We start from the raw sequence: 18,571 nt of genomic DNA on the forward strand, positions 1-18,571 counted from the left end.
GCTTGCTCAGCCTGCTCTCTTATAGAACCCAAGACTACCAGCCCAGAGATGGTCCCACCCACAAGGGGCTCTCCCCTTTGGTCACTAATTGAGAAAATGCCCTGAAGCTGGATCTCATGGAGGCATTTCCCCAACTGAAGCTCCTTTCTCTGTGATAACTCCAGCTGTGTCAAGTTGACACAAAATTAGCCAGTACAGTATGTTAGTTGCTTTTCTGTTGCTGTGATAAAACACCATGACCAAAACCAGTTTATGGATGAGTTTATTTTGGCCTATTGTTCCTGAGGGATTAAAATCCATCATGACTCCGGGAGTCATGGAAGCTGAGAGATCACATCTTCGACTGTGAACACATAGAATTCGAACTGGAAGGTGGGTGAGACCATAGATGCTCAAAGCTCACCTCAAATGACACCTTCCTTCAGCAAGGCTGTACCTTCCAAAGGTTCCATAACAATATCAAAGCAGCACCACTAATTGGGGGCCAAGTATTCAAACATCAAGCCTACTGGGGATACTTCCCTTCAAACTACTACAGTAGGGAAGAGGGGCTGAGGTTAAGGACTGACTATGCTCACAATACACTGCATAAAGTTCATAACTAGTAAAAATGAGGGGAAGCAAAGAGTACAGTGACCTACTAACAGGAGATTTCACTCATACAACCAGTGACTAGCTTCCATTTCTTGTCTACATGAAGACAAGGTTGTGGGAAGCAAGCATCTTGATGGTACCCAGTAAGAGCTATCTGGCGATATCTGGGCCAGGGAAGGACAAGGTTAAGATGGTAAGGTCATTTCCAGCACTGTTTCTGGTTGTTTCCAGACTCCCTTCCTTTTTCTCTTTGTGTATATATGTGTGTATTTGTGTATATGTGTGTATATGTGTATGTGTGTGCATGTGTGTATATGTGTGCATATGTGTATGTGTGTGCATGTGTGCATATGTGTGTGAGTATGAATATATAATATATATACGTATATGGATGTATATTGCATATGTGTGTATATTTGTATGCATGTGTGTATATGTGGTGTGTGTATATGCTGTGCATGTGTGTGTACGTGCGTGCGTGTATGTGTGTGTGTGTGTGTGTGTGTGTTGGGGGGGGGCACAGTTTGATATCAGATGTCTTCCCTGATTGCTCTCCACCCTATTTTCTCAGACTGAACCTGGAGTTCTATGAGTCAGCCAGTGTGTCTGGCCCGTGATCTCTGGGGTCTATGTGTCTCTCCCTCCCCAGCCCTGGAATCAAAGGCATGTGCTGCCACAGCCAGCTGTTTAACATAGGTGCTGAGGATCTCCATTCAGTCCCCCAGGCTTGTGAGGCAAACACTTCACTATATCTTCAAATCTTGTTTTTGTTTTCAAAAGGGAGTTTGATTTAGGACCAGTCTCTGCTTTCTCCTAGACTGGGGAAGTAAGCATTTTTCATTCTCAAAACCCACAGATTAATCAGTTTTGCAAATCAGAGCCAAGCACTGAGTTTCTGACCAGGAGGCCCTGAGCCTGCCACCCTGGAGCAGGAGCTGCGAGTGTACCAGCCGATGCATATGTATATCTCTTGCTGTGGAAGCTTGGGGCCGTGGGCATCCAGGGGGCAAAGCTGTGCTCACTAATCATAGCTCAACATCAGCGTTCGCTGCAAATCCCCTATTATCTCTGCATCATTAGTAGTTTCTAAGCTGCCGACAGCTAATTTACAGTGAATTTTATTTCTCCCCGATATTTTAAATAAGCCATCACACTGGGACCCAGCTGACATGCTACTGAGAAAAAAGCAAGCCAACATGCAGTGGTGCTTTCAGAGAACCTCCCTCAATTAGGCCCTGGCTCATAATGCAAAGTGGCGGCAGGTTCGTGAAGACACTGCCAGACGCTGATGTAAGCCAGCCAGGTCTTAGTTGGGGGAGAGCATATCTGTGACCAGATTTGGGGGTGGGGAGGCTTATTGTTTCTCAGCCCTTTCCTCTAGGCACCCTGAAAGTATGAATGAGTGTCTTAGACCCCCAGAAAAGAGAAAAAATAGGTTAATCCAGGTCTGGTATTTCATACCCAACTTCCCAGCTACTCAGGAGGTTGAGGCAGGAGGATTGCAGATTTAAGGCTTGCCTAGGCTATAAATGAGTTTAGAGCCATTCCAGAAAGCTTAGTGAGACCTTATCTCAAAATACAAAGTAAAAGTGAGTCTGGGGCATACATGGCAGAGCCCCTGCCTGTTGTGGATGAGATCCTGGGTACTGTCTGCTGTACTGCAGCTTCTCAGAGGGACAGCCACAAGCTCAAGTCTACAGTATGCGATAACATGTGCCTGCTGGGGACAGGGCCTCATGTACTCGGTGAATTTATTTTCTATTATTTTTCATCCAGGATGCCTTTTATCAAGTAGCTCATCTGTGCTCCAAACTGTAAGTGACATCGAAACCATCGACCCATCTCTGTTTCTGGTCATCTCAGAGGCTTACCGTGAAAATGCATAGGAAGGGCCCTTGGAAGATGAGCAATAAGAGAATGTAGCTTCCTCTGGCACCTAACCCTGGTCCTGTAGAGCAGAAAAGATAGAGAGTAGCTGGCCTCTAGGGACCTTCCATCCCTGAGCTGTGATCAGTTCCGGTCCCCTGTGGGGCCTTGCACTGTTACCTTAGGAGGATGCTGAGCCTGTTGGGGACAGTGCCCAGTGCTTGCTTGCATATTCTGGTCCTGCTGAGATATAAGAAGACCCATGGCAGTTTCGTCCTTTGGCCTCAGAGGATGATTCCCTTCCTGAGTTAGTGATGTTTCCAGATGCTGTGGCAAAATATCTGACAAAAAGCAAGTTAGGGCAGGAAGAGCTTATTTCGACTTACAGTTTAGGGAGTCAGTCCATCATGGTGATGGGGGCAGCAGGCCACACGCTCGTACGCATGCTCATGATGGATCTGCAAGAGGAAATTAGAAAGTGATCAGGAAGTTGGGCTGGGCGCTACCTCCCAAAGGGTTAAACCTGCCCAAACAATGCCAGCAGCTGTGGACCAAGTGTCACACACGTGCACCCGTGGGGGATATCTCGCATCCTAACTGTAATAGTCTCCCCACACGGGAGCTTTTCTTCTGTTAACTGGAGAAGTTAAAGTAGGTTCTGGGGGTTGGGTCCCTGTCCCTGCATGCAGCTTCTGCTGCATGTTCTAGCTCACAAGAGTGAGACATGGCTGAGACAGAGGTTGATCCCTATCCCGCCGCCCAGCTACTCGCAATTGTCTGCTAACACACAATGCTGTGGTCAGGCAGAGGAAGCACCATTCCTTTTCTCTGAACAGAGGGATTATCCCTTGCTTCCTCTTCATCCCTGCAGATGCTCAGCCTCATTGAAAGGGATTCATAGGACTCTCCTTCGCCATCTGTACAGCTCAGTGAAGAAGGAGTATCATGGGTGACTGTCATGCAAGCCAAGTAACCACCATCTTGTGGGGTCATCCATGTGTGTCTGGTTGACAGTTTACACCACCACACAGAGGCAGGCTGCTGGGCAGGGGTACCCAGCAGCTTCCCACAACCTGGCAGTGCTGCATATGGCCTGGGTGAGGGGCTGGAGTATACAAAGACCAGGGAAGACCGGAGCAGAGACTCCATCTATGTGCTTGTAGGGGAATCCCTCATTGGTATTGAGACATGGAGCTTTTCAGGTGCAGTTGGTTGCGGGAGAGATATCTACACTGCTGTCCGTAAACTCTCACTTAGGCTTTGTAAGGAAGCCCGATGTATTTATTGGCTCTTCAGTGTGAGCTTTTGCCTTGTCATTGGGACCATGGGAGGAGGGGTAGATATTGCTTTACATTTTCCACAGGGAACACATTTTAGCAGCAAGGCGGCATCTGTGGTGTAAGGGAGAGGTGACTGCTTCTCAGGTGGGCTTGACAAGGGTGGGCTCACTGGAAGGCTGCTCATTTTTTGAGGCACCCAAGAATCCACAAGAACCAAGAGTGTTGTTCTAGCTTTCTGTCTGTGGCTGTGATAAACACTATCTCCAAAAATAGCTTAGGGAGTAAAAGATTTACTTAAGCTTACATGCTGTAGTCCATCCTGGAGGGATGCCATGGTGGGAGTACAAGCAGGGGCTGAAACAGAAACCAGGCAGGAAGGCTGCTTGCTGCCTTTCTCACAAGCTCACGCTCAGCTAGATCTCTTACATAACCCAGGACTGGCTGCCCAGGGAGGGCACAGAAGGCTGGACCCTCATGTATTGATCGGGAATCAAGTCAATTTCCCAGACAGGTCAAAGGTCAATCTGATCTGGGCAGTCCCTCTGCTGAGATTTCCTCTTCATTAATGGCTCTTGAATCAAGGTGACAACAGGAAACAACTGGGACAGGTGCTATATAGACAAATGCAGTGTCACCTGTGGCCCCAACTTACGCTGAAGCAGAATGGAGAGAGAACGTCTAACCTTACACAAGCTCACATGCATGTTCATACAGCCAGATGCTAGCACATGCATATGTGTACACGTGTTAAGTATGTGCTGTCATTGGATGGGTTCTGTTCTGGGCTGAGCAGGATGCACTGTATCTGACGGGGATTGGAATGGATTCCAGTGTTTCAAGATGCACAATAACCCAATAGAACAATAGAACACTTAGATCTGGCACCGTACTGGGTAGGAAGAGCCATGGAATAAGGGATGGAGAGGGAGACATGGGAGCTGTGACCTTACATAAATTTGAACAGCAAGACTTTCTCCTAGAGTGGCCCTAATGTAGGTCATCACATAGGGCCCTGGTGCTACCAAACTCCTGGTAGTGCAATTCATACTGTAGACCCTGGGGATTCCTTCTAAGAAGGAGCTGTGTGGGCTCCCTGGCTTAGGGTGTGTCACACATCCACAGGCTTATGCAGGGCTCAGGGGTATGTTCGATGGCCAGAGGCTAAGTGTCACAGTCTCCTAGTTAGCTTTAACTCTCAGGTTGACAGAGCATGGAGTTGTCTGAGAAGAGAATTTCAAGTCAGAAATAAAATTGGCATAATCTGTGGAACATTGTCTTGAGTTTTAATCCATGAACGAGGACCCAGTTAACTGTGGGTGGCACCATTCCCTAGCTCCTGGACTGTAAAAGAAAGGCAGCTAAGCACGAGCCTATGGGCCAGAGAGAAAGCACTGTTTCTCCATGGACTTTGCTTCAAGCTCTTGCTGCCCTTGCTTCAAGAGTTCCTGTCCTTTTCCTTAACGATAGGCTTTGACCTGGAAGTGTAAGCCAATAAATCCTCTCCTACCCAAGTTGTTCAGAGTGACTTATCACAGCAACAGAGAGGAAGCTAGTGCATAAACTGTGCCTGAAAATCAGCTAGAGAGTTGTAGAGAGGAAGGCAACCACACACAGCCCAGAGCTGTGCAAAGCCAGTTCCCAGAAGGTCTTGCTTTATCACAAGTGTTGCTGTGGCCAAGGACTACTATGGTTAAAGATCACTTTTGCAGTCTGTAGCAGGCTTCACCATCTTGTGTTTCTCCTGGACCACAGCAGTAGGAACAAAGCTGGCGGCTGGGCTGTGGGGCTGGGGCTCAGGTCCCTGGAGGGTCTCTAGCAGGGAGATTTTGTAGTTTTGCTTTGTGTTAACTTTTGGAAACAGGACCTTACTGGCTTAACTTCATAATGCCTCCTTTTTAGCCTCCATCAATGCTGAGGTAACAGATGTGGGGTGCCACACCCAGCTTTGGAGTCCTGGCTGAAGAATGATACACTGTAATCCTCTGAGTGCTCCTTGAAGCTTTGGTCAGGAGGTCTTTTGATTCCTTTGCCTGTTCAGGAGGCAGAGGAAGGCTGCCAATGGAGATAAGGGATGCTTTATATGTGTAGCTACTCAAACTTGGAGCTGTTTATAGCTGATGAATATCTGCCTTTAAGCAGCTGTGCAAATTATCAGAAATACATGAAAGTGATCCACTGGAGATCAAAATTCTTAATACTAGAGCTTTCGAGGTTGGTATGTCTTAAGAGAGTGAAGTTTGGTCACATGGTGGCACATTAATTAGGTAACACTTGTATGGGTGGGCTCAGATACATAAAGAGCCTGCCCCAAGTGTCAGGCTTGTAGCTGGGAAACGGCAAAATTCAGGGCTGGGATTGAAGTGAAAATTTCACATAAGCAAGTGTGTGTCCCAGTCAGGTGCAGTGATTGGAGATTGTGTGAAGCTGAATGTACCCAGCCACCCCCTCCTGGGCCACGCAGCCTTGAGTCCTGGCTCAATTGAAGCTGGCAAACACATGAATGGGGGAATTTACTGGAGGTAATTACAGGGGAGGGAGGGAGGTGGGAGAGAGGCTCCATATGCTTCAGGGAGGGAGGGTCTCTCTTTTTCCTTGGCACAAAGGGCTCTTTTCCTCTGATGCTCTTCTGTTTTCATACATGCTGCCCAGGATTGGGTGAAACACTTATGTACTAGGCCTTGTGTTCTCCAGACAGGAGGTGGGGTGTTTGTCCCCAAGCTTGGGCACTCGGTCTACGTCCCTGCTGATGCCTATCACACACCTGGCCTTCCTTCTTAGTTCTCATCCAAAGAGCAGTGTGATGGGGCCCAGAGAACATGCTCCTGTGCTGTCCTGAGGCACAGTGCCTGTGTATCAAGACCCCCTTGAAATGCCATTCTTCCTTAGAGTATCCTCCAGGATTCACTGTGAGAACATTTCTGATCTCTGGAAGGAAGCAAGGTCATTATACCCTTGCCTTAGTAATTTATGTCTCCACATCAGAAGGCACTCCCTGGGAGTCTACAGTACTTATGGCAAGGAGGCCAGGTGTGGTCCATTGTGTACTTGAAGAGAAGACAACAGAGCAGACCTCTAAGTCATGTGATCAGGCACATGCTGAGTGGTAGCTGGTGTAAGCATTGAGACCATCTTGTTCTTGTAATGATCCTCGTTGGCCATCTCTCCAGCCCCAATTCCTTTACGATAGACAAATTAAGCCAGAATCAGAAAGACAAATGTTGCACGCTTTCTCTAAATGTGTGTGTGTGTGTGTGTGTGTGTGTGTGTAGAGTAGAAAAAGGACCATGAAAGGGAGAAAGATGCCTACAGGGAGAGAGATGGGAGTCCTGGAAACAGGAGAGGGTAGTGGAACACGGTGATGGAGAAACAGAAGGGAAGAATCTGGGGGTAGATAGGCGATCAGTAGGAGCTAGAGAAAGAGGGTAATTAAGAACAAAGTTGAATGATATGTGTGTACATTACACACAATGAAACAAAACCCATGACTTTGTATTCTAATTAAAATATGGATAATAAATAACAGCTTCGAAGGCTGGCGAAGGCTGGGGCATGGCTCAGTTAGTTAAGTCCTTGCCATGCAATCGTGAGCATCTGAGTTTGATCCCCAGCACCCACTCGAATCGGCAAGGTCCATGCTCAGTAAGAGACTGTGTCTCCACAACATAAGGTGGGCAGTGGCTGAGGAAGAAACTTGAGGTTGACCTCACATGGACACACTCCAAACTCCAAATCACAGGAGGGCCTCTCAGGGTGGGGGTCTCACCATAACTTCTGACTCATAACATGCTGTCTTGATACCTGGGCGAGTCACACCTGGAGTCTACTCTCTTTATAGAGAATGATGCTTTCTGCTTCATTCATCTCCTCACTGGCTCCAGCCTTCCCAGCCCCCCATACCAGTTTCAGAACCTTTCCAGTGGTTCTTGTCTCCTGATCACAAATGGCATGCTGGGCATGAGAAAGGATTCCCACAGAACAGAACTTGGCTTGTACGCACATAAACAATATGAATGAAAATTAACTTAAAGATCTTTTCTCCCCTCCTTAACCGTGACATTATACCGATGGGCCTGCTTGATTTCTTACATGGCTACCTTTACAAAAGGGCCCCGCTGTTTTACGATGTCAGATGTGACCTTTCCGACAAAACGTGCACACTGCGCCATACACAGAGGACTCTTCGAAGCTAGTAATTTTCATGATGCAAATTTCGGAGCAGAACGAGCCCATTAACCAAATTAGCAATTCATAAACGCAAAAGTTCATGGCCAGGAAGCAGCCTCGTCTTTCTAGAAGGTATAATTTTAGCCCATTGTAGAGTTAAAGTGTGGTTTCTCCCCTTTAAACATATATAAAAAAAATAGATGAGGGCTCTAATTAAATAGGTGAAAGCCGAGTATGAAAGAAAATCAGATGTACAGGCAGTAGGGTGAACTCGTGACTAATAAGGAGCCGGAGAGCTTCAGGACGGGCAGGAGGGCAGTACCCTGGCTGTGTGTGACCCAGGTCACAAGGGGAAGCACATGCCTTTGAAAGCTGCTCTGACTGCATGGTGGGCAAGTGTGGTTGGCATGGATTGGAGGTGACATCCACTTGATGCGTGGTCCGTATCCTCGGGGCGGGAGACACTGAATTAGCATTACTTAACCTTCCAGAGGCTTAGCATGGGTCTGGTGTTGAAGCAGACCATGCTCAAAGACAGGAGACCAGCAGCCTCATCTGATTCTTCAGGAAATTAGAACGACAAGCCAGGCACAGCAGCTTCTGCAACAGTTCCAGCACTCGGGAGGCCGGGGGGATCAGTGACTTTCTCATTGCTATGCCAATATGACGGACTGGAGCAACAACGGAAGGAAGGAAGGAAGGAAGGAAGGAAGGAAGGAAGGAAGGAAGGAAGGAAGGAAGGAAGGAAGGAAGGACAGCAGTTTGAGGGTCCAGTCTGTCATGGCAGGGAAGCCATGGTGAACACGAGGCAGCTGGTCATCCACAGTCAGGAAGCAGAGAGAGAGATCAGCCCTGGGCCTCAGATTCACTTCCCTTTTTATTTCAACTCCAGCCTAGGGAATGGCTCTGCCCACATTAACCCAGTGAAGAAAATTCCTCACAGCCATGCCATGAGCCTTGTCTTCTAGATGTTTCTAGAGCTAATCAAGTTGAAAATCAACATTAACTATTACACTGAGACAGGAGGATCAGAGTGAGTTCAAAGCTAGCCTGATCTACATAGACCTTATCACAGACAGGCAGACAAACAAACAAACAAACAAACAATGTATTATTTTAAGCAGAAACCCACGATGCATCTCCAGCCTCATTCTGATTACAGGCTAGAACCTGCTGTATGGTTCTGTAAACAATTTCATGCTACCCTAGAGTTCAGCACAGTCTGTCTGTCTCTTCCCAGGGGATGGACATTTGGGCTGTTCCCATTCTTAGAAATTGTACTGATGCTACTCTGAATATTCATGAGTGCATTTTTGTTTGAATACATCTTAAACATTATTTGAAGGCTACACCCAAAATAAGAGTGAAACACTGAGGTGGGAAACTTGGACAACAGGATCCTGAATGAAAGAATCCAGGTGCGGAGGGCTATGCCTTGGCAGCTGCTGAGGCCTCTCAGGTGGTACGACTGTGGCGAGGGGCAAGCAACAACGAGGGGTACGCTTTTGTTTCTTTAACTGTTGCTGTGATAAAGGCAAAAGCACCATAAGGGGGAAAGAACTTATTGCCACTCACTCTTCAAGGGTATGATTCATCATGGTGGAGCTGTCAAAGGAGCAGCTGGCCATGGCACCTATCTATAGCCGGGAGGCAGGGAGCAATGGAAGCCATGCTGTTGCTCATACTTGCCTTCCTCCACCTATACAGCCCAGGGAATGGTGCTGCCCATAGTAGATTGCTTTTCCTACCTAAATGAATGCAGTCATGATAATCCTTCACAGACATGTCCAGTGGCCTGTGTTCCATATGACTATGTGATTCTACTTTAAAAGCACAGTGTGTGTGTGTGTGTGTGTGTGTGTGTGTGTGTGTGCGCATGTGTAGTGTGTTTGTGTGTAGGTGTCCATGGAGGCCTGAAGGGGACACAGAATCTGTTAAGAGTTGGTGTAATAGGGTTTGTGAAGTACCCATATGGGTGCTAGGGTCCACCCTGTTCTTTGATACAGCAGCAAACACTCATAACCATCCAGTCCTTCTTCAGGCAAATGATTCTGGCTCCTGTAAAGTTGATAATCAACACTGATCGTCTCAGGGATGGAGAACCTAAGTGTTCCCCCAGCATCCTAGTCTATAAAGCATGGCTATAAAGCAATACTACCAGGTTGACACTCCCTTCCCAAGCAGGACAAAAGCACAGGAGGCCATGTGTGGGTGGAGCCTCAAATGGAAGGTGTGGTGATAGCTGGTTTTGGATTCTGCCTCCCCTCTTCTTATCTGCATCTTTATCACCATCCTCTGTTACCTAAAAGCACATCCAAGTACAGATAATATTTGTCAGATGAAGTGGGTCGATAGGTAAGGGGACTTGAAGGCAGCTCAGTCCCTGAGACCCACATGCTGGAAGGAGAAAAATGACTTCTGGAACTTGTCCTCTGACCTCCACAGATGTGCCATGACACACTTGAGTGCCCATGCACAGAATAAATCCATTAAAACTTTCAAGTCCAGATAATATTAAATTGTGCTGTTCTCTTCCGATCGGGGGTGGTTACGCGTCTCTCCTAATATTTTCAATAAAAGAAGGCGATGGCTAGAGGTGAGCTCTGTCTGTTGTCCCTTCCATTTCTTTCCAGAGACAGTGGAGAGCTGTGCTTTAGCCTCTTAGCTCATGTTTGGGTTCTTCATAACCCACGGACTGCTGCGTGGGTTTGCCAGCTGCCTGGGCAAAACGCGGAGGAAGGGTGAATCCTTTTGGGATGTGCAGACAGTCTCCTAGCTTCACCTAATCAGATTAAGGATGCTATCCAATAACATCCAAGGTCTACAGCAGCGACTTCCCTACTGTGTTTTAACCTGATGTTCCCACCCATATTGTGTGTGTGTGTGAGTGTGTGTGTGTGTGTGTGTGTGTGTGTGTGTGTGTGTAGGCTATAGGGAAACCTCTCTTGCCATCCCTCAGGCGCTATCTAACTTGTTTTGTTTTGAGGTAGTGTCTCTTACTGGGCGTGGGGCTTGATGAGTTCACCACGCTGGCTGGCCAGCAATCCCCACCTGTCTCTGCCGCCCCAGTGCCCAGTGTGGGATTTTACAAGGGACACCTCCCCTCTCCTAGGTTTTTTTTTAAATTATTATTATTTTAAATATGCATTTAAGGGAGCAAACTCAGATACTCCCTGCTTGCATGGAAACTACTTTATCAACTTCTCAGCCTTTACAAAGTATTTTAAAAGCACCTTGATTTGTGATTTTCTTTATTCTGTTACTATAGAAACTTGGTGAAGCCATTACCACACTGGAACATGATACTCATAGCAATCTGCACCCGTGCTCCTGGCACACTATGGGAAGATGCTGGGCTCCTACTCTGAGAGACACATACCTGGGCTTAGAGGCTGCCTGTGCTGTCCAGAGAGATGCGAGGTGACCTGCTGGACTCTCAGCCATAGGAGGTCACACTTGTCATGACCTTCAGATGTCATGGCCTTCAGAGGCAGCCCCAGCCTGTGGTGGCAGTGACAGTGGGGAGGGCAGGCACTCTGCTGAGTGGTCCTTTATTATCCCACATCCTGCCCCAGGTGGGGAAAGAGGAGGCTGCCTGGCTGCACAGTCTGCAGTTTTTTCTTTTCATTTCTATTTTTCTTTTCTTCTTCTTCTTTATTTTTTTTAGCTGCAGAAATGGAGAATAAAGCTGCGGCTTCCTGCTATTAAGCAGGAGTGTGATTAGTTATAGGAAAATCAATTCATTCTTTGGCTTTGGGGAAGGCTTTTAAGTGTGAAAGGGGATGCTAATCCCCTGGGAAATGATTTTTAAGCAAAACTGCCTGAGTTGTGCCAGCTGCTTAGATAAACACAGAGGGGAGGGATGGATGACTGCCTTCTGGCTCTCACAGGAGTCCGGTCTGTTCCCCTTACTCCCCTCCCTCCCTCCTCTTCTCTCACTTCCCATTCCTGTCTTCATTTCCTCCCTTCTCTCTTTCTCTTCTTTCCTCTCTTACTCTCTTAAAGGAATTTCTCTTACTTTTTAACCTCCCTCCCTCCCTCCCTCCCTCCCTCCCTTCTTCCCTTCCTTTTCCCCTTCCCTCCCCTCTTTCCTGGCCTCTCAAGGAAGGGACTGAGGGTGGGCTGTAAGGGTGTGTGTGTATAGCTGTTGGCAACACCTGGCTGACTAACTTTCTAACAGGAGGACTTCATACTTCAGAGTTCCTCTCAGCCTATTGTTACCCAAACAGGAGGACCCATTTACATACCAGAGGCAGGGCATCATGCTAACAGTAACACTCTTAGTAAAAGCAATGGTAATGATGCTATTTACATAGCTGAAAGAGTCTGGGAGAACATCAGTCACCAGAGACACTGGGCTGCACTTTATGTTTAATCTCATTCAGTATTTACGGGCTGGGGGGGGAGGGGCTTCATAAGACGGCTGCTATTAGCAGCTCATTTTATAGGTGGGCAAGCAGAGGCTCTGCGAGGTTTGCTAATGAACTCAGAGGATCAGATATGAGGTGGATGCAGTCCTGTTTGGTTCCTGGCTTTCCTTCTTCACTGGCATTGTGGGGTGTAGGGAGGACCCGGTTGTTATTTCATCATGTTAGCAGAGTCTTCCCTTAGCAAGCAAGGCATGTGCAGACAGCCTGTAGTTGACCCAGAAGGTACCACACACCTTCACTTCTATCTCAGAAGTCTTCGCACACTGTGTTCTGGTTCTACCCAGCCAGTCAACACGCACATGGACATCCAAGGAGCAAAATGCTTACCCAGACAGTACAGTGGGGCTCTCCAGAGGGTTGGGTAAACTTATCCAAAGTAGAGTGAGTTTATACAGGATATGGAGTGAGATTTTACTGGAAGTGGGTGAACTTATCTAGGAAGTGAAGTGAGTGTGTCAAGGAAATAAGGTGTTGCTTGCTACTCAGGAAATTGAATGAACTGATCCAGGAAGTGTAATAAGTTTATCTAGAAAGTGGGTAAGCTTATCCAGGAAGTATGGCAAGCCTATTGAAGAGTTAGGTGTAGCTCTCTACCCTGTGGCTGTTTCAGGGTGGTTCACAGAATTGCCCACCACCTTTGAAGGAGACAGGCTTACAGCTGAACTCAAGACCTGCTGCTTCGCAGCTTCGAGGTCGTGGGTTTTCTATGCCTCTGCTCAGACACTTCATCTGCATGATGTCCAGGCTGCAGGGTACACGGCATGTACGCCACCCAGGGAAGAATGCACTTAGTTCTCAGATGGCTGGTGCAGGGCCCATTCTCCATCAAGTCAGGCTGAGTGCAAAGGCTCCCATTAGCCCTTTTCTGCCTCAGCCTTCACACATGGGAATGTGCCAGGCTACTGTGGGAAAACTGGGGTACTGAATGTGTGCTGGGCTTGGGGTGGCTGCCTCCCTTTGTGGACTCCTTCCCCACACAGGACCAAAGATTCTTCTGGCATCTTAGCAACCACTCCCCTCTTTGCAAGGCATGGTTTGAGACAGATGATGTTCCCCAGAAGAGCCGAGAACTGTTCTTTCCCACAGTCGGAGTTGGGACCGTTTGGTGGTTTGAATGAAAATGGCCCTGTAGCCTCATGGGGTGGTGTTATTGGAGACGTGGCTTTGTGGGAGAAGGTGTGGCCCTGAGGGAGGCAGCGTGTCACAGGGGTCAGCTTGGAGGTTTTAGAAGGACCACTCGTCCTGCCGCCTGCCGACCCATGTTTAGAGCTTTCAGCTGCTTCTCCAGCACAGCGTCTGCCTGCGTGCTGCCATGCTTCCTGTCATGATGATCAGGGACTAAGCCTCCGAACTGTAAGCCAGCCCCAATTTAATGCTTTTCTTTATGAGCATTGTTGTGGCCATGGTGTCTCTTCACAGCAGTAGAATACCTAACTAAGGCAGATGGCACAGGCCTAGCTGGCTCACCTGTAGTTCCTGGGCCAGGCCATATGTACCTTCTCTGTATTGGGGCCAAGTTAAGGCCCCGTGCCCAGCTCAACCAAGACTGGGATGCAGGGGGCCTTTACTCAGGCCCTAGAAGATGAGAGAATAAAGCTGGTATATTCCTCTCTTTGAACACAACCTGAGAGCCCACCTGGCTAGCTATGGCCCCAAGATGGTGGTAGCTTTTGGTTGATATGCCTGATGCCGGGACTCTGATCCCTGAGGATGCACAGACTGCAGTGGGACACATTCAGGTCACGGCTCTCACTGTGCTGTTGTGCAACTCACTTACTCTGACCTTCATCTGTGAAACTGGCTCATGCCCTGGCTGTAGGAGTTAACTCATACGAAGTATTTGGAGATATTCTATGATCCACATCATGTCATGTAGGTACCAGTTTCTGAGAGCTGCATGCTAAATTCTTAGGAGTCTTGAAAGCCAGATATTAAGCAGTTGAATTTGCTTAAACCATAGGAATCCACAAGTCAGGCTTTCCCCATCCTGGAACTCAGAAAGTAATCAGGGAGACCGATGGAGGAATATTCGTTCCCGGTCTTTCTCTCTTAGCAAGTTTCTCTCCACTACCCAGTAGTAACCCCTAGTTGAGGAGGAATTTTTGGGTCTAGCTTTGGCCTCTTCTGGATATAGAAACAAAAGAAATGAGGCCCAGAGAAATGCAGCAGTTGCTCAAATGCTCGTGGACCTGAATTTAATCCTCAGAACCCCATGTGAATAAAGCCAGATGAGGCAACACTTGTAATCTCAGCATTGTGGATGGGGAGCAAAGTGTTTCCCTGGGCTGACTGTCTACTTGATGTGTTCCAAGCCAGTGAGAGTCCTTGTCCCCAAAGCAAAAGAGGAGGAGGAGGAGGAGGAGGAGGAGGAGGAAGAAGAGAAGGAGGAGGAGAGAAAAAAAACCATCAACAACAAAAAGACAGCACAATGGCAGAGGCTGTCTTCAGGTCTCTACATGCCAGAGTGCACACATGCATATGTGCACTTACGTACATATCCCAAGTACACATGGATATGAGTCGGCACACACACACACACACACACACACACACACACACACACACGCACACGCACACGCGCACGGGCACGCGCACGCGCACGCGCACACGCACACGCACACGCACACGCGCACACACACACACACACACACGCACACGCCCACGCACACACACACCACAAAACTGAAACAAAAGAAAAAATTCAATTCTCTAACACTGTACCACGTGCAATGATTATACACAGTGAAATTTCACCAGATTCCAACCATGTTCTTTGTGGCCTTACAATCATAGTAGGTTCCTGGCAGTTACAGCAATGACTCTAATAATAGATAATCTAGAAACTCTTACTGTAGGCACATTTCAGTGTTTCTCATGCTCTATCACCAGGAGGTTGGTTTTACTGTCACCATCTCACAATGGATAGAATAGAACCTGGAGCTGAATAAAAAACAATTCTTCAAACCAGGTAGTGGCACAGTAGGCAAGCACATGAAGAACAAGCTGTAGGTTCTGTTATATTGGCTCTTTTCTTACTATTAAGGTAGCTTTGAGTTTTCTCTCATAATGTGTTTGTTGACAGAGGGACCTGAATCCTTCAAATCTTGATCCTACTACTAGAATCTAGATGCATGGGCTCCCTGTCATCTATAGTGTTGCTTAGATGATTCCAATTATTAGGTAAAGAAAAGAAAATGAAGAAGCACCAGCAAACACAGGGAATTTTTTTTTTCTCATTGACTATTTGAGAACGTAGGCATTAGTGATTTAGGAAGTCCAGACTCTAAGACCAAGACACCACTCAAGGTTGAAAGATTCCCTGATGCAAGCTGAGCAAAAGTCTCATTACAATTGGAGCAAAATCAGGGCAAGGGGAATCAGGCCACATGGCATAAGCATGACCTTGAACTGTCTTCTAAGGTCATCTGGATTATCAAATTAATGTACTTGATTTATTTAAGGAGCTGCTCCTTGGCCACAGGTACACGACAAGTTTCTAGTTCAATTCAACCTTTGGTTGTATCTTTTATTCTTATTCTTTTTCTCTGTAGAAAGAGGTTTGACCTGAGGGTTTGCATGAAAGGATCTTCAGTGCTCCAGTACCAAACTGGCTATTAGTTGATTGGTATGTCTTAGGCTATTCCAGTGAATATAAAAAATATAAACATCAATTTGCCGATTCATTTATCCTTTCATGCATTCATCCACCCATCCATGTATCTATCCATGTATTGATCCATATATCTGATTATTCAAGTACAAATATCCATCCATCCATTCATCCATCTATCCATCTACCTATCTACCCATCCATCCAACAACTGACTCACATAGTCAACATGAGCACTATGGAGTCTGTGGAGCACTGTAAATATAAGGACATGCCTCAGAAAATTTAGTCTTAGGAAAAGAAGATCTGTAATTTCTGATGTTTGAACACTGTGTTTTTTATATTCCAATTTCCCAGACTTGAAAACTCTCCTTGTCATGCACTAGGCACCCAACAGACGTGTTGGGTAAATCCATGAATAAATCACATAGAAATACTTCGATAAATGCAAGGTCAAAAGGAGGAGGAGGAGGAGGAGGAGGAGGAGGAGTATGGGAAGAAGCTCTGAAGCAATACTGGTGTCTTATCCGCCTGCCTTTACCTTGTAGATTAAGCACTGCATAGATTTCTGACCTATACATTTTAAACTGAGGTTCACTGATAGGACTCAAGGACACTGTAAACTCAAATATAAGAGAAAAAGATACTAATTGCAACCAAAAATGCAAAAATTTCCTTTTATGATAAAGGATGACAGCAAATGACAGTGGATTCTAGTAGAATCCGAGCCTTTGTCACCAATCAAATCATAGCTATTTTCATAACACATTACAGTTGTTGCAAATTTCCAAACATATTATTTCTGCTCATCACTGCTGAAAAATTGTGGTGGTCATTAGGTCTGCTGCTCGATCTGTTATTGAAAGCATTAATAAAGAAACATGTACTTCTAAATCACTAGTTTGTCTTTAAAATATTTTGATAACTGTGTTACCATGTTTATGATGTCTTTTTATATGTCCTGTACTCTGTGCTCTTCAGCACTGTAACATCTAGGAGGGTTTGACGGCCTTTGACACATCAAAAGGCTTTAAGGCACTCACTGAAAGTTAGGACCCTGAGGTTCAGACATGGAGGCACTTGTCTGTACTCAGATGTAGGCACAAGTGGATTAGGGGACCTGGGGAATCAAAGTAAGGACATGTTACATGGCTCAGTGGGTAAAGGAGCTTGCTACCAAGCTTGATGACCTGTGTTCAATACTTGCCCCTCTGTGAATGTAGACACACACACACACACACACACACACACACACACACACACTTAAAACGTTTTAAAAAAGAGAGTCAATGTCAGGAAAGTGGTATTAGATTCAAGGCCATTTGAATGGATATATGGTTTTGAATGGTGTTTCCATGTGCCATGTTATAGGAATGAATTGCAAGCTCTTGGCTCCTCGTCAAATCTTTATCTTCCTGAAGTAATCACCCCAATACTCCATAGCTTCCCACTGGCTATACTGGAATCTGGTTGGTTATTTCATAGCTGGAACCCAGGGGCAGATCCTACCCACTTGATGCTGCCACAGGACCTTCCATTTCATCTCTGTTAGCAGACCATTGTGTGCTATGCTCTGTTGTGCTTATTAACATGCCTTCCTGGGTACCATGGCCACTGAGTGTTCTCATTATCTCCTGAAGGGATATGGCTCTACTTAGATAATTTTGGTATTCCTTCCCCTGCACAGTTCATTACTTTTTTTTATTTGCCATAGAGATCAAGTGCTTAAATTATCCACTTTAGAGCTAAGCTGATGACGCTAACAGATCTGCGGAGTGGGCAATGAATGATCCTTTAATATGCCCACGGTGCCTGAGAGGTGAGCGGAGGCAGGCAGAGAACTGGGTGGCCCAGCATGCCCAAAGGCTGAGGGGCAGACAGAGAGACTCACTGCAACGTGCAGCAGGGCTTTGGGAATTGCTGTGGTCTCTGTGTGTGCAGACTGAAGAGGGCACAGCAAGAGTAAAGGAATAAAGGAGGGCTGACTCAAGAAGCCCATCCAAGGATGGACGAAGTAACCCATTCTTGCAGGGAGGCACCATGTTCAATCAGCCTGGCACTTTCCTTTGGCATGGTCAAAGGTCAAAGGTCCAGATGCATTGAAACATTACTCTACTTATCTGCTCACACCACCTCTGGCGTTTTCTACTGAGGGTTAGAATAAGAGTCTACAGTTCTGTCTTCTCTCACCATGATCTATCTCTTTACCACTCAAAGGTGAATTAGTTCAGACCCACTTTCTTTTTTTTTTTTCTCATGTAGCTCAGGCTGGCCTCCAATTCACAATTAGCCAAGGATGAACCTGAACTCCTGATTCTCCTGCCTCCACCTCTTGAGTACTGCTATCACAGGTGTGTGCCACCACAATGGCTCCTCTGTTTTTTTTTTTTTTCTATTTTACATAAAATTTATTTCTCCAACATAAAAAATGTTAAGCATAATTAAAAAGAGCAATAATGAAAGAATAATATAAAGTGTACATACAAACTACCCAGAACTAGGGGCCGTGACTATTTTGCCTTGAATGTCTCATCTACAGAACATGTCATGTGTCCATGTATGCATGTATGTATGTATGTATGTATATCTCATTGCAGATTTGAGCTCTGAAAACTTCACCTGTAGCT

This window comes from Mus pahari, chromosome 12 (assembly GCF_900095145.1).
Source record: "Mus pahari chromosome 12, PAHARI_EIJ_v1.1, whole genome shotgun sequence".
Classification (NCBI taxonomy): Eukaryota; Metazoa; Chordata; class Mammalia; order Rodentia; family Muridae; genus Mus; species Mus pahari.